At 42.3% G+C, this 25,354-nt stretch overlaps 1 pseudogene; it reads left to right on the top strand.

Annotated features, from left to right (window-relative positions):
* Positions 1-1,587: 1,587 nt before the first annotated feature.
* Positions 1,588-25,354, top strand: part of LOC100951459 — a 26,818-nt pseudogene continuing 3,051 nt past the window's right edge.

Consider the following 25,354-nt stretch of genomic DNA (forward strand, 5'->3'; position numbering starts at 1 on the left):
CCAGCCACATACACCTGAGCTGGCGGGTTCGAATCCAGCCTGGGCCCGCCAAACAACAATGATGGCTGCAACCAAAAAATAGAGCCTGGCACTGTGGCGAGTGCCTGTAGTCCTAGCTACTTGGGAGGCAGAGGCAGGAGACTCGCTTGAACCCAGGAGTTGGAGGTTGCTGTGAGCTGTGATGCCATAGCACTCTACCCAAGGCGATAGCTTGAGGCTCTGTCTCAAAAAAAAAAAAAATCTCCGATAACTTTATAAATCACGTGATCATAAGCAAGTTACGGACTTTCCCTGCCTCTTTTCCCCCTCCACTAGCCAATCCATTCATTGACATTCTACCCCACAGTCATCAACGTGCATCTTCACATTCTTCAAACAAGAGGCAAATTTCAATTGCAATCACAATCTGTGATATCAAATGTTTAACCAACTTTTTCAAGAAATTGCTGGTCTGAAATGGGAACCTGTAACTTAAATACGTGGGCTGCTCAAATGGGATGGGAGGGGAATGAAGTACCTACAACCTCAAGGCGCCAAACCGATGGAATCCGCCCGCTCCCGCTCTAGTTCCCCCTCTGGCTCTTCGCACTTGGATAGGGCACTATCCAGGTGAAAAAAGCCAGAAAAGGAACCACTTCGGGGCTGTTTCTACATGAAGACAGCAATGGTCCTGAAACTCAGGCCGCGAGGACACAGCAATCGGAGCCGCTTCGCCGCCCCTCTGCAAACTCGAAATCACACACACACCCCCGCCCCCCGTCACCTGCCCGCCTGCGCCGAGCCCTCGGGTCCCGCTACTCCCCGAGGGGCAGCCACTGGCACCCTCGACCCCAGCTAGGAGCCCGGTGGAGTACACCTGGCACTGGGACCCGCGCCCCGCCACCGCGCATCCTTCCGGACTGACGTTTTCCTCACCAACTCCAAAAGTAACCTCACAAGTCCCCGGAAGGCGCCGGGACCCGTCTCAGCACAAACTACACAAAGTCAACCCATTTCTCAGCCCCGCCGCCCACCCGCAACGCCCCCGCACCTCAGGCTGGCCCACGACCCACGCGGGAAACTCCGCGAAAAAGCAGGGCGCTGTCCGCGCTGCCGGTGAGGTGGGAAGACCGCGGCCAGACGCCCGAACGCCGCCCTCCGCAGGGGCCCGCCGCCGAATAAGGGGCCCCGGGATAGAGTTCAGGGGAGCTGCGAAAGGGACTGAGGCTGCCGGGGGGTGCGCGATGGGGGGTGCGGGTAAAACCCGAGATGGGGCAACCGCGGGATGGTGAGGGGGCGTTCCTCGTGAGGGACGCGCCGCCGAGGGTTTCCTCCCCTCCTACCCACCCACGGACAACGATCAGGGCTCTGATGCCACTGCTCGTCCTCTCCGTCCCTTACGGTGAAGTCGCCGCTCACTTCGGGTCTCGTAGGCAAAAAGCAACTAGATTCTATCCCGCTCGTCCCGCGAACCGGCACCGCGCTTCACACCGCCGCCGCCATGTTTGAGAAGACGCGCGCGGAGACGCGCATGCCCCGCAACCGCCACCGCCGCCCCGCCCCCCTGGGGCCGGTCCGCGTGCCCTGCGGTTGCCGCGAGCACGCCCTATGACCGCTGCCTCGTGCGGGGCCCGAGCCGGGGGCTCGGCCGGGTGCCTGCGCGAGCACCAGCGCCCGCAGTGGCCAAAGCTGAGGAGACTTCGAACCCACTCAAGTCCCAGGCAGTTTTCCCTCAGCCCCCTCAGCCCCACGCCCAAAACAAGCCAGATGCAGCCCAGGTACCCCCAAACAAGCCAGATGCTGCCCACGCGCCCCAAACAAACCAGTGGCAGCCCATCACCCCCGAACAAAGCCAGTTTCAGCCAACGCACCCAGCCCACGCCGCGGGGAGCTAGCTCCTAAGTGGGACCCCGGTTCCGCGTCAAGTGGCGTTCCGCGGGAACTCGCTCCCTGCGGCCATCGCTTTCAACTCCGGCCACCACCCAGCCTGGCCACGCACCCCAAAAGCCAACGCTTCCCTGAGAACTTAAGTTGGAGGAACAGAGAAAAAGCGCATTTCAGCGGCTGAGAAAAGCCACTCGGGTTGCTGAATATTCAGCAGAACAGCTTTTGGGGGGGTTTTCCCGTGAGTTTTTACCTCACATTCCCCTCCCCACCCCAGCTCCACTTTTCTGGATTTAGCTGTTTATCTCCCCAGGCTTGATCTAACGGAAACTAGATTAAACTGAGGGCAAATCATTTACTCACTGACTCAGGAGCCTCCACGACAGGCCTTTAGGGTCCCCTCTGCTACCTCCCCTTCGTCCCGGGTGAAGCCCACGACGCAGGTGGAAGTCGCTTCTGGAGGAAGGGCACGTGAGTCTCACCTTTATAGCCAACGGCGCAGCGCGAAATCTCGTGCAGAAAATGCGTTCACAAAGGGCGCGAAACCATTCCTCGCGAGGTTAGGTACCAACTGATTTCAAACCGTCGTTTGAAAACAACATAACGTTCTATGTCAATCAAAAGTCAACCACTGGTACGCCGCCTTTCTCTACAACGGTTTTCCCAAGCCGCGTGGAGGTTTTGCATTCGTGATCACCTTAACTTAGTATATAGGGCACTTTTAAAATCATAATTTGGAAATCAGAGCCCGGGACGAACAAAAAAATCTGTGAAATATATCCCTTTTCTGCATAATAAAGTAGAATACGGTTATTTTCATTCACAACTGTGGCAGTATCAAGCAAAAGCCAAATTTAAGTGTTTTTCCTCTATCTAAACATGTGTGAATGGCACAAAACCAAATTGCTATGGTTGTTCTTGAATCCTTTAAAATGAAAAGCTAAATAATCAAATTCAAGCAAACTTTAAGGTAAAAATAGACTAGGCCAATGGTATGTAGACATTAAAAATCTCTATTAAAAAGAGATTTGGTCACGTCAATTGTATAATAGGAACCACACAGAGAATGCTGAAATGGTCGAAGATGCAGGTTCAAAAATGTTTTTAAAAGTTAGAGAACTTTAATGGAAAGAAATTAGAGATTTAATCTAAGCAACCCCTTAATACGGACAATAGCAGGGCTGGGGGTGGGAGACTTAAATTCTTAATTAGTGGCCACTACGTTTCTCATCGTGAGGCAATGAAATATTTGAAATTCATCTCTACATTCTATATATAAAAGATTTATCATTTATGCCTGTTTTACATCTGTGGGCCTTTTATTAAAACTGTAAGAATACCACTCTGATTGCTAAATTACCTGCCTCACGCTTCATCTACTTCCCACATTTGTGTTTTTAACGTGAAATCACTGAAGCCCTTACTCTAAAAATGTAATGTACATTACCTGTATTAAAACATCTTCTCGACTATTATGTTCACCAGTGGATTTATAGAAGTGTGACTGCTATATTAAATATCAGTTATTGAGCCGGGCACGGCGCCTCACGCCTGTACTCCCAGCACTGTGGGAGGCTGAGGAGAGAGGATTGCTTGAGCTCAGGAGTTTGTGACTCTCCTGAGCGAGAGTGAGACCTCGAGTCATGAAAAAAACGGAAAAACCCAGCGCCGTTGCGGCCAGCGCCTGTAATCCCAGCACTGTGGGAGGCTAAAGAGAAAGAATTGCTTGAGCTCAGGAGTTTGTGACTCTCCTGAAGGAGAATGAGACCCCGACTCACGAAAAAAATGAAAAAACCCAGCCGGGCGCAGCAGCGAGCGCCTGTAATTCCAGCAGCTTGGCTTCCGGAGGCTGAGGCAGCTGGATGCCCACAAGCCAGGAGTCTGAGGTTGCAATGAGCTACCAAGCCACTGCACTCTGCTCAGGGCATAGGCTGAGACTCTGTCTCAACAAAAAAAAAGGGGGGGGGAATAAAAAATAAGCAACGAAATAAAATTTTAAAAAAACAAATATATATATATAAGTTATTGATAATAGCAATAGCTACCATTTACTAAGCACCTGCTATGTGCTGAGAATCATGCTAGTCTGATTAGAGACAAATTCCCAATGTTTGCAATGTACTTGCACAACTTTCCAATGAGGTAAGTGTACTCTCTAATGATCTGGAACTTTTATTCCCATTTTACAGATGAGGAAAATGGATATTACAAAGCAAATAGGTGGCAGAGTGAGCTTCAGAACATGTACTCAAATATTTCTGACTAGCCCTTCCACCCTTGTCATCAGTCGTGCTTTTATTATCTGCTGTGTTTATAAACTTTCAGTCATAATTATTCTATTTACTTGTACACTGCTTTTCCCTCTTTGCCAAAATAAATTTGAGACTGCATTTTAAATCACATTAACATATGTTAGAAAATCACTGGGTTTTTTTTAAATCTCGTGGAAGTGTCATGCACATAGCAGGAATTTGGTAAAAATTTGTTGAATGAGTGAATGGTTGAATACCTACTATTATTATTTTTTTTTGCAGTTTCTTTCTTTTTTTTTTTTTTTTTTTTTTTTGGCCAGGGCTGGTTTGAACCCACTACCTCCAGCATATGGGGCCGGCACCCTATTCCTTTAAGCCCCAGGCCCCTACTATTATAATGTTCAATTAATTTTGCCTAAAAAATGTGAAAATGAGAGACTTTTAAACTGCAAGTGTGAGAGCTAAGGCTGGTGAGATCGGAGTTTTCATGATTTATTTTTCAAGCCTTAGACCATTCCTGTCCGATTGCTCCTATAGTTCTGACCTAGCTCCAAACCTGTGACAACCCCACTAGTCCAAGTCCAATGCATAATACTTCTGTATCTCAAGTGTGTTTGATTACTTCCTTTTGTATCTTTCTTCAGAGTTTATTATTAGGCAGATAGAATGAAAATAATTTTCTTTCCTAGATAAACAAGTTAAATCTAGATTGTCATCAATACACACCCTTATATTGAAACAATACTGTGTTTTCAAGTCAGTATCTTAGGATGATTAGTGAAGGCTCCTTTGAGTTTCTTCACTTCATGCACTTCTTTCTCCCTAAAACACGGAAGCCTAACTAAGTCTGGCAGAAACTAGAAAACTAAGATGTAGGTAGGCTAGGTTACCTACAAGGACTCCCATTATTCAGAATGTTTGATTTCTTCTTTGTAATTCACTCAGGTATACACCATTCATTCATTATTTTTATCAATTTTCCCCATATGACATATTTTAGCTACTTGCAAGTTGAAAATGGATATGGTTCCTGTTCTCTAAACCTGGATACGTTACCCTTGGTACCAAGTTTCTTAAAACAATTGGAATTAAAAATGACTGATGTCTGTTCCATGAGGTGTATTTCAAAGCTTTTATGCTTAATTCAAACCCCAAAGATTCTTTGGCGTGTATTATGCAAAAACAAAAATATATAAATAATATATAAATATTTTATATATATAAAACTAAGGCTAGGTAGTTACACTAAGGTGTAACTAGTAAACTCACCATTCATATTTTCACCTGGGTAAAAAAAATCCATATAGTAGGTATTAAATAACTAATTAAAATTAAAAATAGTTTACAAACATCTTCAAATCCTTGTTTCTAACAAATTACCCTTTTCTCCTGTTAAACCAAGAGCACATATCAGTAGATATGAGTTGGTTTTAGTACTGTTATTTTTGTTTACAGTAAGTCTCTTTTCCTAACTTCAAAATAGTAACTTTCCTGGAAAAATATCAAGAAATAAAATCTGTGATGGAAGAACAGAGAAGCTAGTCTGATGGGAAGGCAGCCAACATGTCATAGTGATCAGATGTGGCTGTGACAGGAGACCTGAACTCTGGTGTGGAATCTCAAGTCTATCATCAACTAACTTTATTTCTTTAGAATTTTTTTCATTTTTAAAATGGAGATAATAAATCTGCTACATTTTCTTCACAGATGAGAAAGTACTATTTAAATCTGTCAGAAAACCACATGGTCTTTACTTAACAGATCCCCACACTTAAAAAAAAAAAATTAGTCTTTTGCCAACAGAACATGACATCTAAGCTGACTTTGGCCAACTCAAGTATTTTATATGCTGTGAAAACTGGCATAACCTCAATGAGCACTCTACTACGCTACACTTGACCTTTATTACATTCACTCAGTCTTTCATTCAGTGATTTATTGAATGCTTGTTGTGTGCTGCTCTGCTAGAAGTGAGGCTGCTAAGATGACTGAGATAATTTGAATACTCCGGGAGTTTACAAGCAGTCCAAAGAAGAGAGAAACAGACCTACACACAGATGTGTGTTTTAAGATCCTCACTAGAACTAGGATCTATTATCACACCTTCATCATATCAAACACTTTTATAATGGATGTACCTATATTATGTATATTAAATAATACTGTGTAATTGGATAAATAGAATTGCAGTTGATTAGCTGACAACTGGCCCTTTAGGAATTTAAATATTTATTAACTTAGTAAAGTATTGATACCAGAATTTCGCTCTTCAGTAGGTTCTTGGTCTCCGTGATTCGAAGAATGAATCCGCGGACCACAGATCAGTGGTAAGACAGGATTTATTTACAGAAAAAAATGCAGAAGTGCCAGAGCTCCTGGCAGAGAGAAAACTGGAGTTAGGAGAGAAAAGTGTTCTCTCTCCCCCTCTGTCTGTCTGTAGGCTCTTTGTCTAGGCATGGGGCCCTGGATAGTTACATTTAGCGGGGCTAGGTAGTTACATTTAGCGGGTCTGGGACATCTGTCTGGGACATGTCTGGAAAAACATGTCTGGGACATTGTGCTTGGGGCATGTCTGGCCCTTGGTAGTTACCTTTAGTGGGCCGGTCTGGGACATCTGTCTGGGATGTGTCTGGAAAAACATGTCTGGGACATTGTGCTTGGGGCATGTCTGGCCCTTGGTAGTTACATTTAGCGGGTCTGAGACATCTGTCTGGGACATGTCTGGAACAACATGTCTGGGTTGCAAATGAATGGCTACAAGCCCTTTTATTCCCAGGCCTAGGAAATGGGCCCCTCCCCCGCCTCCAGCCTGCTGGTTCCGCTGCTTGCTGCCACCTCACCAACATTGCCAAGGCAGAGGCAGCTGGTCCCTGCCCCCCAGCTCCATGAGCTGGCTGGATACCACTTGTCCTGTATCAGTATCACAAGAATAGAAAAGAATCCAATATACTCAATTCTGATATGAAGCCAGTAGACGATCTAATACATACCCACATAAGAGAAAAACTCAAATCAATTCAAGATGGGGGGCAGGGAAACAAAGGAGCCAGAAGAGGAGAGGAAGGAGCAGGGGGTCATGGTGTATGGCACATCTCTTGGGGGTGGAACACAATTGTAGGAGGGACTTTACCTAACAAATGCAATCAGTATAACCTAATTCTTTGTACCCTCAATGAACTTGAACTGATCATTTTTTTAAGTGTTCAAAAAATAAATAAGTGAATAAATATTTATTAATTTTTATTTTACATTTTTTGTGCTGGTTTTTCTCCATTTGAGTCACTCTGTATCCTTTCCCTCTAGGACCTCAGTTTTGGCACCGCCAGTGGCTCTAAGATGACAGTTCCTGGCAGGGACTCCTCCTCCACAGCCTTGATTCTCACTGGGTCTTCAGGTAGGTGAGTGAGTGGCAGGAAAAGCAGGTACATCTTTCATCATCTCCCAGTCCCTGGCTCCTTCAGCATCCCTGGATAGTTCCCTTAACTTAAACCTGCCCACACCTCTGTAAATAATAAATTCTCTTTGAAATCACTATGACTGTATCTTCTATTCCTGCTGGGACTATTACTGAAACAGTCTTCTTTTCATGTTTCATGTCAACCAAGTGTGAGAATGAAGGCCTCAATATTTCTGCAAGGTCTTTGAGAACTTCTAGACCTGAGGCACCGTGTCTGTAGCACCCAGGGGCTTCACAGACTGTCATATGTAAGCCACTGTAATACTGTGAGCTAAGAGGAGATAAAACTAACCTGGAGAAAGTGAGTGTCTTAGAATGAAGGTTAAAGAAGATAGTGTATGAAAAGTACTCTAATGCTATCTGATCCATAATAAATACTTCACAATTACTAGTTCTTCATGTGTCTATTTCTTAAGAGGCTTAACAAAGTGGCATTCAAGTTGAAAGGGGAAGAATGCAATTTGGCAAACGCACCCAGAAACTCATCAGGAACAGCATGTGCACAAAATCAGGAAAAGTCACTGGAGGGTCCTGTGCCAAGCAAAGTAAGAAGGGGTCAATTTAGTCAGATCTTGGAGTGCTGTGCCAAGGTATCTGGATTTCATTCTGTGGGCAATAGGGAGCCAGCGAAGGTTATCAAGCAGAAAAGTTGTAGAAAGAGTTGCAGATCCCACAACCTCCCTAGCTGCTGCTACAGCTCCAAGGGCTCTGCTCACCTTTCCTAGTGGAGACATAACCTCTGCAAAAACAGCCTTGGCTAGGACAAGAGCTGACAGGAGGTCACTGTTCCTCCAACAGCCACGCTGGAGAGTGCCAGCTAATGTGGGCAGAGGCTGGAAGCAGTCAGAGAAGTTAGGTTTTGATGGTTATAGGGAGAGCAGGAGAGCGACAAGCAAGGACCAGAGTAGGCAGCAGGCTAGCCAGATCAGCAGTTCCACAAGCCCACTTTAGACGTCTCATCCTGGTTTTTTTCCCCCACCAATTAGGGTGTAAACTATACATAATAAAATGCTCACATTGTAAATTATAGATCAATTAATTTTAACATGTATATATACCTATGTACTCACACTAATATCAAAGTATAAACATTTCTAATACCCCAGAAGATTCCCCCCATGACTCCTCCCAGTCAGGACTGCCCCCACACCAAGTAACCATAATGCTGATTTTTGTCACTACAGATTCACTTTGCCTGTTCTTGGATATCTTTTTTTTTTTTTTTCTTGAAAAGTAAATTTATTTCAGATTAATGTGAAGGTACAAATGAGGTCAAAATATTTGATTTGGGGCGGTGCTTGTGGCTCAAGAGGGTAGGGCGCCAGCCCCATATGCCAGAGGTGGCAGGTTCAAACCCAGCCCTGGCCAAAAAAAAAAAAAGATATATTTGATTTTGTTAGGTAGAGTCCATCTTGTGGTTATGTCCCACACACAAAAGGTGTGTCATGGCCATTCAGTGAGGGTACCCTAACGCCCCCTTCCTCTCTCAATACCCCTCCCCCCAACTTGAACTGAAATGAGTTTTTCTCCAATGTGGACATGAATTAGATCATCTACTACAGGGGTCCTCAAACTTTTTAAATAGGGGGCCAGTTCACTGTCCCTCAGACCATTGGAGGGCCAGATTGCGGGCCCCGGGACAAGTCGGCTGCTAAGCAGGACAGGCAGCAGCGGCAAAAACAGCCAGTGGGCTGGATAAATGTCCTCTGCAGGCTGCATGTGGCCCGCGGGCTATAGTTTGAGGACACCTGGTCTACTGGCTTCATATTAGTATTGAGTACATCGGATAATTGCTTTTCCATTCTTCTGATACTTTACTAAGAAGAATGTGTTTCAACTCCATACAGGATATTACAAAAGATGTGAAGTCACCATCTTTTTTACGGCTGAATAATATCCCATGGTGTGCATGTACCACAATGTGTTAATCCATTCCTGAGTTGATGGACATTTGGTTTGTTTCCACATCCCGGCAATTGTAAATTAAGCTGCAATAAATAATCTAGTGCAAATGTCCTTATGGTAAAATAATTGTTTTCCTTCTGGGTAGATGCCGAGTAAAGGGACTGAAAGGTCAAATGAGAAATTGAATTTGAGTTCTTTGAGGACTCTCCACACTTCCCTCTAAAGAGGCTGCAACAGTTTGCAGTCCCACCAACAGTGTAAAAGTGTTCCCCTCTCTCCATATCCGCACCAGCATCTGCAGCTTTGGGACTTTGTGATGTGGGCTAATCTTACTGGAGTTAGGTAATACCTCAGGGTGGTTTTTATTTGCATTTCTCTGATGATTAGGGACAATGAGCATTTTTTTCATATGTTAGTTAGCCATTTGTCTGTCTTCCTTAGAGAAGTTTCTAGTCATATCTCTTGCCCAGTGATATAAATGGGATTATTAGCTCTTTTTTTTTGTTAATTTGAGTTCTCTGTAGGTCCTAATTATCAAGCCTTTGTCCGATTCGTAATGTGCAAATATCTCTTCCCATTCTGAAGGTGTCTATTTGCTTTGGTTGTTGTCTCCTTAGCTGTACGGAGCTTTTCAGTTTAATTAGGTCCTGTTTACTTATTATTGTTGCAATTGCCACAGAAGTCTTTGCAATAAAATCTTTGCCCAGGCCTATATCTTCAAGTGTTTTTCCCACACTTTCTTCAAGGATTTTTACTGTTTCATGCCTTAGATTTTTTTTTTTTTTTTGCAGTTTTTTGCCGGAGCTAGGTTTGAACCCGCCACCTCTGGCATATGGGGCCGGAGCCCTACTTCTTTGAGCCACACGCACTGTCCTAGATTTTCTTTTTTTTTTAAGAGATGGGAGCCTGCTATGTGCCCAGGCTGGAGTGCAGTGGCTATTCATAGTTGCGATCCCACTACTGATCAGCCACGGGAGTTTTGACCTTCTCCATTTCTGGCCTGGGCCAGTTCACCCCTACTTAGGCAACCTGTGGCCCACTCCTGGGCAGTCAATATGGTGATATTGATGCTAAACTTAGTGCAGACACCTGATCAGTGCACTACAGCCCAGAACTCCTGGATGCAAGCGATCCTCCTGTCTCAGCCTCCCTCCCAAGTAACTGGGACTACAGACACACGCCACCCTGTCCGGTTCATTTGAATCTTTTATCTTGAATCAATTTTTGTAAGTGGTGAAAAGTTCGGGTCTAGTTTCAGTTTTTTACATGTGGATATCCAGTTCTCCAGCACCATTTATTGAATAGGGAATCTTTTCCCCAGTGTGTGCTTTTGTTTGGTTTATCGAAGATCAGATGGCTGTAAAATGTTAGTTCATCTCATGGCTTTCTATTCAGTTCCAAATGTCTATGTCTCTTTTTTTATGCCAATACCCTGCTGTTTTGATCACTGTGGACTTTGTAATATAGCCTAAAGTCTGGTAGGTGATGCCTCAGCTTTGTTTTTATTACTCAGAATTGCCTTGGCTATATGGGTTTGTTTTTTGGCCGGGGCTGGGTTTGAACCCGCCACCTCTGGTATATGGGGCCAGCACCCTACTCCTTTGAGCCACAGGCGCTACCCAGCTATATGGGTTTTTTTCTGGTTCCATATGAAAAAGAATTATTTTTTCCAAATCTCAAAAGTATGATGTTGGTATTTTAATGGGGATTGCACTGAATCTTTAGATTGCTTTGGGAAGTATAGACATTTTAACAATGTTGATTCTTCCCAACCAGGAGCATGGTATGAGCTTCTATTTGTTAATGTCTTCTGCTATTTGTTTTCTTAGGGTTTCATAATTTTCTTTGTAGAGGTCCTTCACCTCTTCTGTTAGGTATATGCCCAGGTCTGTCTGTCTGTCTGTCTGTCTTTTTTTTTTTTGAAGCTACTGTGAAGGGAATTATGTCCTTGATTAGCTGCTCAATTTGGCTGCTGGTGGCATATACAAAGGCTACTGATACATGAACATTGATTTTATATCCTGAGACGTTGCTATATTTTTTGATCACATACTGGAGTTTTGTTGTTGAGTCTCTGGGGTTCTCTAAGATTATTTCATCAGCAGAAAGCAAGAATTTGACCTCCTCTGCCCCCAATTTGGCTGCCCTTTATGTCCTTCTTTTGCCTGACTGCATTAGCTAGGACTTCCAGCACTATGTTGAATAGTAGTAGTGATAGGGGAAAACCTTGTCTGGTTCCAGTTCTAAGTGGAAAAGCTTTCAGTTTAACTCCATTCAGTATATTAGCTGAGGGCTTGTCATAGATGGCTTCAATCAGATTCAGAAATGTGCCACCTATGCCTATATTCTTAAGTGTTCTAATTAGAAAAGAAAGCTGAATTTTATTAAATGCTTTTTCTGCATCTATTGAGAGAATCATATGGTCTTTGTTTTTGCTTCTGTTGATATGGTGAATTACATTTATGGATCTGCATATGTTAAACAAGCCTTGCATCCCTAAGATGAACCTACTTGATCATGATATATAATTTTTTTTTCTTTTTTTCTTTTCTTTTTTTTTTGCAGTTTTTAGCCGGGGCTGGCTTTGAACCCACCACCTCTGGCATATGGGGCCAGTGCCCTACTCCTTTGAGCCACAGCCACTGCCTGATGTATAATTCTTTAAATGTGTATCTATAATTTATTGGCTAGGATTTTATTGAGAATTTTTACATATATATTCATTAATGAAATTCATCTGTAGCTCTTTTTAGTTAGCTCTCGTCCTGATTTTGGTATCAGAGTGATGTTTGCTTCATAGAACATGTTAGGAAAGATTCCTTCCTTCTAATTTTTTTTTTTTTTTTTTTTCAATTTTTGGCCAGGGCTGGGTTTGAACTCGCCACCTCTGGCATATGGGGCCAGCGCCCCACCCCTTTGAGCCACAGGCACTGCCCCTTCTCATTTTTTTTTTGAATAATTTCTACAATATGGGTATAAGCTCTTCTTTGAAGGTTTGATAGAATTCTGGTGTGAAGCCAAGTGGACCAGGGCATTTTTTTGTTGGGAGATATTTTTTATTGTTTCTTCAATCTCGGCACTTGAAATTGGTCTATTCAAGAGATCTATTTCTTCTTGGTTAAGTCTAGGGAGAAGGTGTGATTCCAGGTATTGGTCCATTTCTTCCACATTGTCAAATTTCTGGATATAGGCAGCACCTGTAGCTCAGTGGATAGGGCACCAGCCACATACACCAAGGCTGGCCAGCTAAAGCAACAATGACAACTGCAATAAAAAAAAAATAGCTGAGCATTGTGGTAGGTGCCTATAGATGCAGCTGTTTGGGAGGTTGAGGTAAGAGAATCGCTTGGACCCAAGAGTTTGAAGTTGCTGTGAGCTGTGACACCACAGAGCTCTACTAAGGGTGACATAGTGAGACTCTGTCTTGAAAAAAAAATTTTTTTTAAATTTCTGCCCGGTGTGGTGGCTCACACCTATAATCTGAGCACTGTGGGAGACTGAGGCGGGAGGATTGCTTGAGCTCAGGAGTTCAAGCCTTGTCTGAGTGAGAGTGAGACCCCCAACTCATGAAAATAAATGGAAAAATCTAGTCAGGCGTCACAGGGAGCGCCTATCTCAGCGGCTTCGGAGGCTGAGGCAGCAGGATGCCCACAGCTTGAGTCTGAGGTTGCATTGAGCTATGGTGCCATTGCACTCTGCTCAGGGCATAGGGTAGAACTCTGTCTCAAGAAAAAAAAATTGGGCAGTGCCTGTGGCTTAAAGGAGTAGGGCGCTGGCCCCATATACTGGAGGTGGCGGGTTCAAACCCAGCCCCAGCCAAAAACTGCAAAAGAAAAAAAAAAGAAAGAGAGACAGTTGGGGTGTCCTTGATTGCTTTTTATTTTTATTTTTATTTTTGAAGTTTTTGGCCGGGGCTGGGTTTGAACCTGCCACCTTCGGCATATGGGGTTGGCGCCCTACTCCTTTGAGCCACGGGTGCTGCCCAACCTTGATTGCTTTTTAAAAAATCAAAAAGAAAAAATTCTGGGCATAGAATTTCTTGGTAGCCATCAGAGGTAATCTCTTGTACCTCTGTGACATCTGTTGTTATTTCCCCTTTATCATTTCTGTTTGAGGTTATTAGAGGTTTTTACTTTTCTGTTTCTAGTTAATCTAGCCAAAGGTTTATTGATTTTATTTATTTTTCGAAGAACCAAAACTGTGTTTCATTCATTTTCAGAATGATTCTTTTGTTCTCAATTTCATTAATCTCTGATTCGATTTTGGTTATTTCTTTTCTTCTGCTGGGTTTGGGATTAGATCGTTCTTCTTTTTGCATTTCCGTAAGATAGTTCATGAGTTTGTTCATGCACTCCCGTTCTGCTTTTCTGATGCAGGTATCTAATACAATAAATTTCCCTCTTAAAACTGCGTTTGCTGTATCGCAATAGGTTTTGGCAACTTGTAGCTTCATTGTTATGTTTGAGGTATTCAACAGTTTCCTCCTTTATCCCTTCCTGGACTCAGCTATCATTCAGCATAAGGTTGTTTAATTTCTATGTCTTTGTGTGAGGATGCACATTTTTGTTGGAGTTGAGATCCACCTTTATTGCCTTGTGGTCTGAGAATATGCAAGATATAATTTCAATTCTTTTAATTTTGTCGAGGTTTTACTTGTATCCTAGGATATGATCTATTTTGGAGTATGTTCCAGGGGCTGACGAGAAAACTGTATATTCCTTGGCTTCGGGATGGTATGTTCTATATATGTCTATTAAGCCCATTTGTTCTAGGGTCACATTTAAGTCCTTTGTATCTCTGTTTAGTTTCTGTTTAGAGGATTTGACCAGTTCTGTCAAAGGGGTGTTAAAGTCCTCAGCTATTTCAGTGTTATAGGATATCATATTGCTCAAACCAATCAAGGTCTGTTTCATAAATCTGGGAGCATGTTAAGTTGGGTGCATAAATATTTATAATCATAATGTCCTCTTGTATTGTTCCCTTGACCAGTATGAAGTGACCTCTTGGATATCTTATTAATAGATTCATACAGTACATCCTCTTTCCTGTCTGGCTTCTCCACTTAACATTATGTCCCTGAGACGCCTCCCTGTTGATAAAGCATCACCATCATTCTTAGCAAGTGTTACAGACAACTTCACTATATCCCTCCTTCCTACAAGCTTTTCTTTCTGATTAAAGCTATTGTAATTTGTCTTCCAATTATTTTCTCCTTCTCTGTCTCATAATTCTCTTTAAGAAAAGCCTCCAATTATATTAAACCTTGTTTATCTTTTTTTTTTTTTTTTGCCAGGGCTGGGTTTGAACTTGCCACCTCTGGCATATGGGGCCCGGCACCCTGCTCCTTTGATCCACAGGCGCCACCCAAACCTTGTTTATCTTAATAATGAAAGCTTTATTTTATTCATTGTCAAGGGCAGGTTTCTCTTCACACCTGTGTCAGTTACTGGGTAGATAAACTATTGACCCGTCTCGCCCTTAGAGCCCTTTGTCTAAATACAGATATGTAAATGAACCCAGTGGCTGGGAAAGCAAACACATTTAGAGGCCCTTTCCATTTCACGTATTCTACTGATTTGAGAACGTTTCTGTTTATTGTCGCTGTCTGGCAGAAAATTAAATAAATAAACAACCAAGAGAAATTGACTGCAAAGGCAAAAAGTCAAACTGACAGTAACAATGGAAATAGGAGGCAAAGTCCAGCTAAGGGAAGAGTGCGATTAGGGGAGTATGGGTTCAGGAGAACTTGGAAAGAGGGCAAAAGGAAGCAAAATGGTGTATAGAAGTGGTCAGATGATCTAATGTACGTGATACATTATGTCAGGTATTTTGTAAATATTTCATTATGTGCCTTTAAAAGATGACTATTTTATTTTATTTCACATCTACATGTGTTTATTAGGTTCTCACTTTTTGCCTTCACAAAATTAAAAAGGCTTGACATTTAATAACAATACCAATGTTTCAGATAAGGACTAGACACAAAAACCTCGTAAAGAACAAACGAAGATAAGTACATTCAGAAAAGAAATCAGACGATTGTTGCATCAAAATATGAAGCAATAATAACGCAAAGAAAGTGACATTCACGTTGTCAAATAAGAGTATGTCTATTATAGAATGCTTTGACTCTGAGGTTCAGTATGGAGTCACCAGTTAACTTCTTATTTTTTTTCCAAAGTCTCAAAAAATAGACAACTAATAGTTATAAATAAAAGGAAAAGATAATTTCAAAAAAACAGGTCATGCATAAAAGATGACTCTTTTAATAATATGACTGTATTAGCTTTCTATTGCTGCTGTCACAAATTATCACAAACTTAGTGGCTCAAAACAACAAGCCACTCTTGAACACCAAGGTGACACAGATCCTGAGAGATGACAAATAGCACTTTTTGCTCTATGAAGTATATTTTTTTGCTCCTTGACCAGTTAAGTCCCCTGTCTTTCTGTTCTTTGTGCATATTGATGTCTTTGCTAATTTCACTCTTCCACTTTCCTAGGGTCTCATAACATTTGTTACCCCCTGTCTTTCTTGGGCTGTGCCCCTTGGAGCTTCTCCTATCCAAATTCCTCAAAGAATGGTCTCTCTTGTTCAGTCCTGATAATACTTTCATTCTGGCTATGTTAACATTCCTAAGCCAGCCTCAACCTAGGTCTTCGGAAGTCTTTTAGGTTATAACCCTTAAACTTTATTTTTTTGGCACGCACATGTGTATGTGTTTAAGTTTTTTTTTTTTTTTTTTTTTTTGGCCGGGGCTGGCTTTGAACCTGCCACCTCTGGCATATGGGGCAGGCACCCTACTCCTTTGAGCCACAGGCACCACCCAGTGGCTCAAAAATGTAACAGTAAATGAACCCCTGTGTACCAATTATTCAGCCCCAATAATTATGGCCAATAGTGCTCATGCTACCGTTCTCCATTCTCCCAACTCCCATATTATTTTGAAACAAATCCTAGACATTATATCATGTATGTTGTAAATATTTCATTACGTGCTTCTAAAAGATGACTCCTTTAATAATATAACTGTATTAGCTTTCTATTGCTGCTGTCATAAATTATCACAAACTTAGTGGCTTAAAACAACAAAAGTTTATCTTATGGCTCTGGAGGTCAAAGGTCCAGAATGGGTCAACAGGGCTGCATTTCTTTCGGAGGCTTTAGAGGAGATCTACTTTCTTGTCTTTTCCAACTTTTAGAGACCACCTGCATTCTTTGGCGGGTAGTCCCTTCCTCTACCTTCAAAGCCCTTTTTCTTTTTCTCTCTATCATCTGCTACCATCATCCCATCTCCTTCTCTCACTCTGATTCTCCTACCCTCCTCTTTCCCTCATTAGGACCCTGTGATTATATTAGGCACACCTGGATAGTCAAGGCTACTCTCCCTAAACAAGAGCCTTAATTGAACCACACAAGCAGAGTGCCTTTTGCCATATAAGGGGACATAGTCACAGGTTCTGGGGATGAAGATGTGGACATGGGTGGGGCTCTTATCCTGTCAACCACGTAACTGTAATATCCCCTAAATAATTTAAAATGATTTCTTAATGTCATCAAATATCTCCATTCACTATTTGAATTTCCAATTGTCCCATATATACACATTTAATAGCTGTAGAAAAAAATAAGGTCCATAGGCGGTGCCTGTGGCTCAAAGGAGTTAGACGCCAGTCCCATATGTCAGAGGTGGTGGGTTCAAACCCAGCCCCAGCCAAAAACCACAAAAAAAAAATAAATAAATGAGGTACATAATTGCAATTGATTTATATGCCTTTGAAGCCTCCTACATTCACGTAGGTTCCTCCTATATTCTATTTTCTTCTTGCACTTTATTTGAAAAATCCTGGTTTCCCTAGTTCTGAATTTTGCTAATCCCCATATGTTACTCTGTCCCTTGTTTTTTCTATAAACTTGTAGTTTAGAGCCTTGAAAAGGTATAAGATTTTTTTTTGCAAGAATGATTCCTAGGGCTGGGTGCAGTGAATCATGCCTGTAATCCTAGCACTCGGGAAGGCTGAAACGAGCAGATTAACTGAGCTCACAGATTAAAAAAGTCTCACGGGTTGGAGACCAGCCTGAGCAAGACCCCGGCTCTAAAAAATAGCCGGGCATTGGACCTGTGGCTCAAAGGAGTAGTGCACCGGCCCCATATACCGGAGGTGGCGGGTTCAAACCCGGCCCCGCCAAAAACTGCAAAATAAATAAATAAATAAATAACCGGACATTGTGGTGGGCACCTGTAGACCCAGCTACTTTCGGGAGACTGAGGCAAGAGGATTGCTTGAGCCCAGGAATTTGAGGTTGCTGTGAGCTATGACAGCACAGCACTCTACCAAGGGCGACAAAGTGAGACTCTGTCTCAAAAAAAAAAAAAAAAAGGGAATGATTCCTAGGTGTTTTTCTATCAGAAGGCACATAATGCCTGGTTGTCTCTCACGTGATTCATTTATTTATTTATTTATTTATTCATTTATTTATTTTACTCGCTGCTGCGGAGGATGCCGCCCGCCTAACTCATCGCGCCGCCAGCCCGCGGCAGCCAGCCCCGGATTCAGGCGCGTGTCTCTCATTTTATGACATCAGCAGCTGTTGATATTTAATGCCTTGATCTGTTAGGTCAGCTCAAAACGTGGTCTCCAGACTAGCGTCAGCCGCCTCACCTGGAAACTTGTCAGAACTGCAGATTCTTGAGCCTCACTGCAAACCCACTGGATAAGAAACCCAGAGATAGGGTCCCCCTATCTTAAGGTAACCAGATTATAACACTGGTAAAGCAGAACGCCATTGACTGGGGCGGGGGAGGGTCTTAATTAAAAATTTGGTCTATATATGGAGCAACAAAAATTTTCATAGAACGCAAAAATAGTATTGTAATATATTTTTTTAAATTTCAACATAAGTACAGTTTACAAATATAATACATGAAAAAATTATGTATAGTATTATTTTATTCTTTGGCATATTTCTCATTTGAGTGAATTGTTTTTAGTAGATTGGTGTCGTTGTTTAAAAGGTCATGAAATTTTTCACAAGAATTTGTTAAATTATATTTCACACATAAAATGGCTTTCAAAGTTTCAACACTTAATTGTGATTTTCTGATGTCCACACTTTATTTACCATAGAAAAAACACGTTCAGTCGCAGCATTAGTTCCTGGTAAGGACAGCACATATCCCACAATTTTTAGTGCATTATTGTATGGAACATGGTTTGTTTCAAAATGATGAAATATTTTTTTTTTTGAGACAGAGCCTCAAGCTATCCTGGGTAGAGTGCCATGGCATCACGGCTCACAGCAACCTCCAACTCCTGGGCTCAAGCGAGTCTCCTGCCTCAGCCTCCTAAGTAGCTGGGACCACAGGCACCCACCACAATGCCCGGCTATTTTTTTTTTTTTTGGTTGCAGCCATCATTGTTGTTTGGCCGGCCGGGCTGGATTCAAACCCACCACCTTAGGTGTATGTGGCTGGCGCCTTAGCCACTTGAGCCACAGGCGCTGAGCCAATGATGAAATATTTCTAACCATTTGTTCTCTATTGTGATTTTTGCTGATGCCCAAGATTTAACCTTTTCCTTATCAATATGTTTTTTTAATAATGATACCTCATAAGTCGTAAGTGTCACTTTCAAGGCCGGTGCTAGACTTTTTGCCACCACTATAAAAGATAAATAATACGAGTACTGTCTGCTAAATTCATGAAATAAATACATAAATTACTTACCTAAATTATCTGAATAGCTGAGTTGTTGACATCACTTGTTTAACTAGCACTAGCACGCAGTACAATGTGTATCGTCTGAGAGACAGTTACAAAATGTTTTCGTGGTTGCATTGCCAAAAAATGCCATTTTTCATTAAGTCCAAACAATGGTGGTCAAATTCTAAGACCTGATCAACAATGCGAACTTTGATAAGAAGTTCTCGATAACCAGTTCTCAACAATTATTTGTTATTATTAAGGTTTAACATTATAAAATTAACAAAAATAATATAAAACTCATATCCTGGCAAAATAGCCACAAGGCAGCCGAAAACCGTATATTCCCTTCCCATTTTCCCTCCATTCCCTAGCTTGTCGTGCATTCTTTCCAAAAATCAGGACTTTTTTAAAACACTGTGGAACACGGGACAAATTGTTAAAAATTGGGACTGTCCCGCCAAAAGCGGGACGTCTGGTTACCTTACTATGTGGTTTAACAAGTCTCCTACAGGATTATAATGCAGGTTAAAATCTGAGAAGCTGAGCTGTTCATCAAAGGCTCCAAATGAGGATATTTGAGACTGACAGTATATAAAACAGCAGTTCTCAGCCTGTGGGTCACGACCCACAGGAACTGTATTAAAGGGCCGCGGCATTAGGAAGGTTGAGAACCACTGATATAAAAGGATTTAGGCAAAATAATGTAAGAAAAATCTCCAAAATAAAATAAGACCATGCTCAAAAGAGTCAAGTAAAGAAGCGAACATTTTTTTTTTAAGCCAGCGTCTCATTCTGTTTCCCAGTCTAGCATATGGTGGCATTACCCTAGCTCACAGCAACCTCAAACTCTTGAGTGGCAGGAGGTGATCCTCCTGCCTCAGCCACTTGAGTAGCTGGGACTACAGGTACCTGCCACAATGCCTGGCTAATTTGCTTATTTTTAGTAGAGGCAGAGGTCTCCATCTTGCTTAGGCTGGGCTTGAACTCCTGAGCTCAAGGGATCCTCCTGCCTTGGCCTCCCAAAGTGCTAGGATTACAAGCATGAGCCACTGCACTTGGCCAGCAAACATATTTTTTAAATGAGGAATTGGAAAGATGTAAATATTGAATCCACACCACTTCAGTGACAAACACACACCAGAGAAACTCAAAACCCCAAAGGCTTACCATTTTAAAATATTCCAAATTATTTCTTCGAAATGACAGTTTAAGTCAAGGATGCTATAAGTACAAAATCTCTCATCAAGATTTAAGGAAGATTTTTTTTGAGACAGAGTCTTACTTTGTCACCCTCAGTAGAGTGTGAGCTATAGCTCACAGCAACCTCAAACTCTTGGGCTCAAGTTATCCTCTTGCCTCAGCCTCTGGAGTAGCTGAGACTAAAGGTACCTGCCACAGCACCTGGCTATTTTTTAGAGAGAGGGTCTTGGTCTTGCTTAGGCTGGTCTCAAACTCCTGAGCTCAGGCAATCCACCCACCTCAGCCTCTCAGAGCACTAGGATTACAGGTGTGAGCCACCGTGCCCAGCCAAGGAAGATTTTTTTTTAGTGGAGAACAACCACAATAGCAATGTTGATTTAACGAGCAAGTACATGAAAAGAATAAAAGGCAAAAAAGACATAACTGAAATTAAAAAATTCTATATCAGCTTTATAGCAGTACTGTACCTGTATTTCCAATGTAAATAGTTTGTGAACACTTAGAGTCTTTTATGAAAGCAATAGAGAAAGAATAAGGAGTTGGGAGACCTAGGTTAAATTACTACTCCTTTTGGGGATTGTGACTGATTCAAAGTTCACTGGATTCTAAAGTGAATGGAAAAGAATCTCACCAAACATAAGCCCCTGTAAGGGGTGTTCCAGACCACCAGGCCAAGGCCAGCATCCAGCATTGTAACCATCTGCATGATATGCCATGCACATTCATTCTTTATTCAGGCAGGAAGTGTTTACTGAGCCTACTACACACCAGATCCAGCAAACAAATAAATAAGCAATTTTAATGGTAAAAGTGACCAATGATGTTCATGTATTACTCATAGGCTCAAATGGATACTCATTTGTTAAGCAGATGAACTCATACATGTTTATGTAAATGAATAAAAATAGTCTTTTATGCAAAATACTGTAGACTTTGAATATAGAACACAGTGAAATTAGACAAGCTAACGTGAAATTCACCCAGAGAACATTTTCCTCCTTTTCTGAAAGAAGTCGTTTAGCTTCTGATTTTTGGAAATTTCCGACAAACTCTCCTTCATACGTTTCCAGCAAGATGTCTTTCTAAACTTTGCCTCTAGGCATCTAGAGAGAATCAGTCAACCACATGGTCTGAAGGCCTGGGTTGAGTAGGCCTTGGATACCACAGTACTCACAATGGCTTCTCTTCTCCCCTCGAGTGGTAGGGATCATCAACCCATGTGCCTGAGAAAAGAAGATGGAAATCTGTGGCTTTGTGGGATGCTTTGTGTAAACTCATAGTGTGCAAACCTTTTTTATTATATAGTGTTGGCTAGGAGAGGGAAAGAAAAATATACCAAGCCTAAGTCTGCAAACTTCCAAAGCACGACACAACACATTAAAGGTTTAGTGTCATGAACAATCAGGTCCTTGTCGTCTACCCATTTGCTAGCAGAGTTTCCACAAATAACAGGCAAGCTCTAAATTTTCATAAAATGTTTTGACAGTGCAGGATAGGCCAAGTTTCTGGCGGTCTCTCTAAGGAAATGACTGCAAATGTTTTTTAGTGTGAGCAACCCTAAGTATTTTAAATCCTCGGTAAATAGAGTTGCCAACAGCCCCAAAAATGTTTTACTATTTCTGAATTGGACATTCAGGATTATTTTAGGGTAATTTTTTCAATAATAACTAGTTCAATAAATCTGTTATTCTATTTCCCTTTCTTGAATATTGATGACTTTGGAAAACTTTGGAAATGAGAAACAATTTTTAGAAGAAGCCAAATTGCAGAAGTGGAAATAAATAAAAATTTCCTAGAAAGCATATTATAAAGACAACATGACTCTATTGAGGCTTCCAGGAATAATGTCTTTACTACATGATAATGCTAATTTCTAAGTCAAAGGCTTGTGAAGCCTGCATAACTTACTAACCTGAAATGATTCTAGAGTAATTTCTTCAGTACTTATCCTGAAGTATGTTCTAAATATGGGTTCCATTGGCTTCCACATGTGGCTATTTGTATTTAAATTAATTGAAATGAAATACAATTTAAAAATTAGTCCCTCAGTCATACTTGCCGCATTTCAAATGCTGGATAGCTATATGTAGCTAGTGGCTGTTGTTTCAATCTCTAATAAAGTTCTTTTGAACAGAGTTGTTCTAAATCAGCGGTTCTCAACCTGTGGGTCACGACCCCTTTGGGGGTCGAACGACCCTTTCACAAGGGTTGGGTCTCCTAAATACATCCTGCATATCAGATATTTACATTACGATTCATAACAGTAGTGAAATTACAATTATGAAGTAGCAACGAAAATAATTTTATGGTTGGGGGTCACCACAACATGAGGAACTGTAGTAAAGGGTTGCAGTATTAGGAAGGTTGAGAACCACAGATCTTTGCTAATCAATGGTGGATCAACAGCTTTAGCATCGTCTGAGAACTTGTTGAAAGGCAGAATCTCAGGCCCACACCAAACTTAAAGAATCAGAATCTTCATTACAGTGTATGAGTCCATTAGTTTCACAAGCAAATACTATTTGTGTGCCTATGAAAGTTTGAGAAGCTCTGGTCTAAGTCAGTATTTCCTTTGCTGGCTTAATGATAAGAAGCACCGAACCAACCAATTATTCAGAGTTTAGGGACTTGTTCTAGGATTACTAGGTCATTAAATATGAAATGTCTGATTTCGAATCAAAAATTTGGTTTATTGGGGCAGAAAAATTTAGTTTATTATATCTCAAACAAGAAATAGCACAATTGAGTGGTGCCTGTGGCTCAAAAGAGTAGGGCGCTGGCCCCACATGCCAGAGGTGGCGGGTTCAAACCCAGTCCCAGCCAAAAACTGCAAAAAAAAAAAAATAGCACAATGAATCAAAACATGTGCCTAAAGTATCAACACAGTTTTGCCATCTTAATGGTAACTTGTTTATGCCAGCAGTGAAGAAACCTGTAGAGCAAGTGGTGATGAAAATACAAAAGGCTTTTTCTACAACTTCTTGGGAATTGACTATTTTGCCTTACAAGAAGTGGTCCAAAGCCTGAAGGAAGGGGTAGTAACTGGGACTACAGGCACCTGCCATAACGCCCAGCTATTTTTTGTTGCAGTTTTCATCGTTGTTTTAGCTGGCCTGGGCCAGGTTCAAACCTGCCACCCTCAGTGTATGTGACTGATACCGTAACCACTGTGCTACAGGTGCCAAGCCCCTCTTACAAATTTTGAAGTGCACAGTGAAGTAACCATAGTCAGTTGTTGTTCTTCCTAATGTTCTTTGATGCTGCATATCTGCACTTTCTCTTTTTTTTTTCTTTTTGCAGTTTTTGGCCAGGGCTGGGTTTGAACCCACCACCTCTGGCATATGGGGCCAGTGCCCTACTCCTTTGAGCCACAGGCGCAAAGAGTCCTCCAACTCCCACTTATGGGCAGAGTATAACACGGAGCCGGCTGCTGGAGGGGAAAATAGGGTTTGCAGCCTCTGTCTCCAGTATGATAAAGTAGGAAAAAGACTGAAAGTATCAGATTTTGATAATAATACAAAAGGACTTTAGGGGTGGTCATATATTGACCTACTGAGTGAGACCAGCGTCCCCCACTAGAACTTCAGGTGGGGTTTTTTTGTTTGTTTGTTTGTTTGTTTGTTTTTCAGTTTTTTGCCAGGGCCAGGTTTGAACCTGCCACCTCTGATATATGGGGCCGGCGCCCCACTCCTTTCAGCCACAGGTGCCACCCTAGAACTTCAGGTGTTTTGTTTGTTTGTTTGTTTGTTTGTTTTTGAGACAATCTTACTATGTCACCCTTGCTAGAGTGCTGTGGCATCACAGCTCACAGCAACCTCCAGCTCTTGGGTTTAAGTGATTCTCTTGCCTCAGCCTCCCAAGTAGCTGGGACTACAGGCGCCCACCACAACACCTGGCTATTTTTTTGTTGCAGTTGTTTAGCTGGCCTGGGCCAGGTTCCAACCCACCACCCTCGGTGTATGTGGCTGGCACTGTAACTGCTGTGCTACAGGTGCCAAGCCAAGACCTTCATGTGTTGATCAGAAATCAAGTGTCCTCATCTCTGAGTCAGACCAACACGAAGCTTAAGGTGTTGGCCAGAAAGTGGGCATCCCTGAGTCTAGACTGAAATTTAAAAAGGAGCATCTCCATTCCCAGAAGAGGTTGTTAGGAGATGTCCCTCTCAGGCACCTTTCCCACAAGTGGCAGATTCTGCACCAGGGTTTTCTATAACCACAAAGCTGTCAACTCTTTTTCAAATGTACAACCATTTCCAAAGCCTTAGACACTTACTGAATTCTCAGCGGAATTTGTGCCACGAAAGATGTCCTGAGAGCTATGTAGCAAAGGAGAGAGCAGTCTCAAGACAGAAGCAGAGGCTCAGTGCCTGTATCTTGAGCGGCTAGGGTGCCGCCACATACACCAGAGCTGGTGGGTTCAAATCCAGCCCGGGCCCACTAAACAACAATGACAAAAAATAGCCAGGTGTTGGGGCGGGCGCCTATAGTCCCAGCTACTTGGGAGGCTGAGGCAAGAGAATCGCTTAAGCCCAAGAGTTGGAAGTTGCTATGAGCTATGATGCCACACCACTCTACCCAGGGGGACAGCTTGAGACTCTGTCTCAAAAAAAAAAAAAAAAGACAGAGGCAGAGAAGTGATTTTTTTCCCCATACTTATGGAGGTAGAGGAATGAGACTGTGTCCCTCTACAGGCCACCAAAATATTAGGGTAAGAATTTGTATGCGGGCTAGAGAAAGAATTCTCAGACAAAGCATAAGATAAGAAGAAATTAAAAAGTTAATTTTACCTCCAAAATTAAAATAGTCGGCTCAGCGCCTGTGGCTCAAGTGGCTAAGGCACCATCCACATACACCTAAGGTGGCGGGTTCCAATCCAGCCCGGGCCCACCAAAACAACAATGATGGCTGCAACCAAAAAAAATAGTAGTCAGGCGTTGTGGCGGGAGCCTGTGGTCCCAGCTACTTGGGAGG

Source organism: Otolemur garnettii, unplaced genomic scaffold (genome assembly GCF_000181295.1).
Source record: "Otolemur garnettii isolate 467f Iridium unplaced genomic scaffold, OtoGar3 scaffold00051, whole genome shotgun sequence".
Lineage (NCBI taxonomy): Eukaryota > Metazoa > Chordata > Mammalia > Primates > Galagidae > Otolemur > Otolemur garnettii.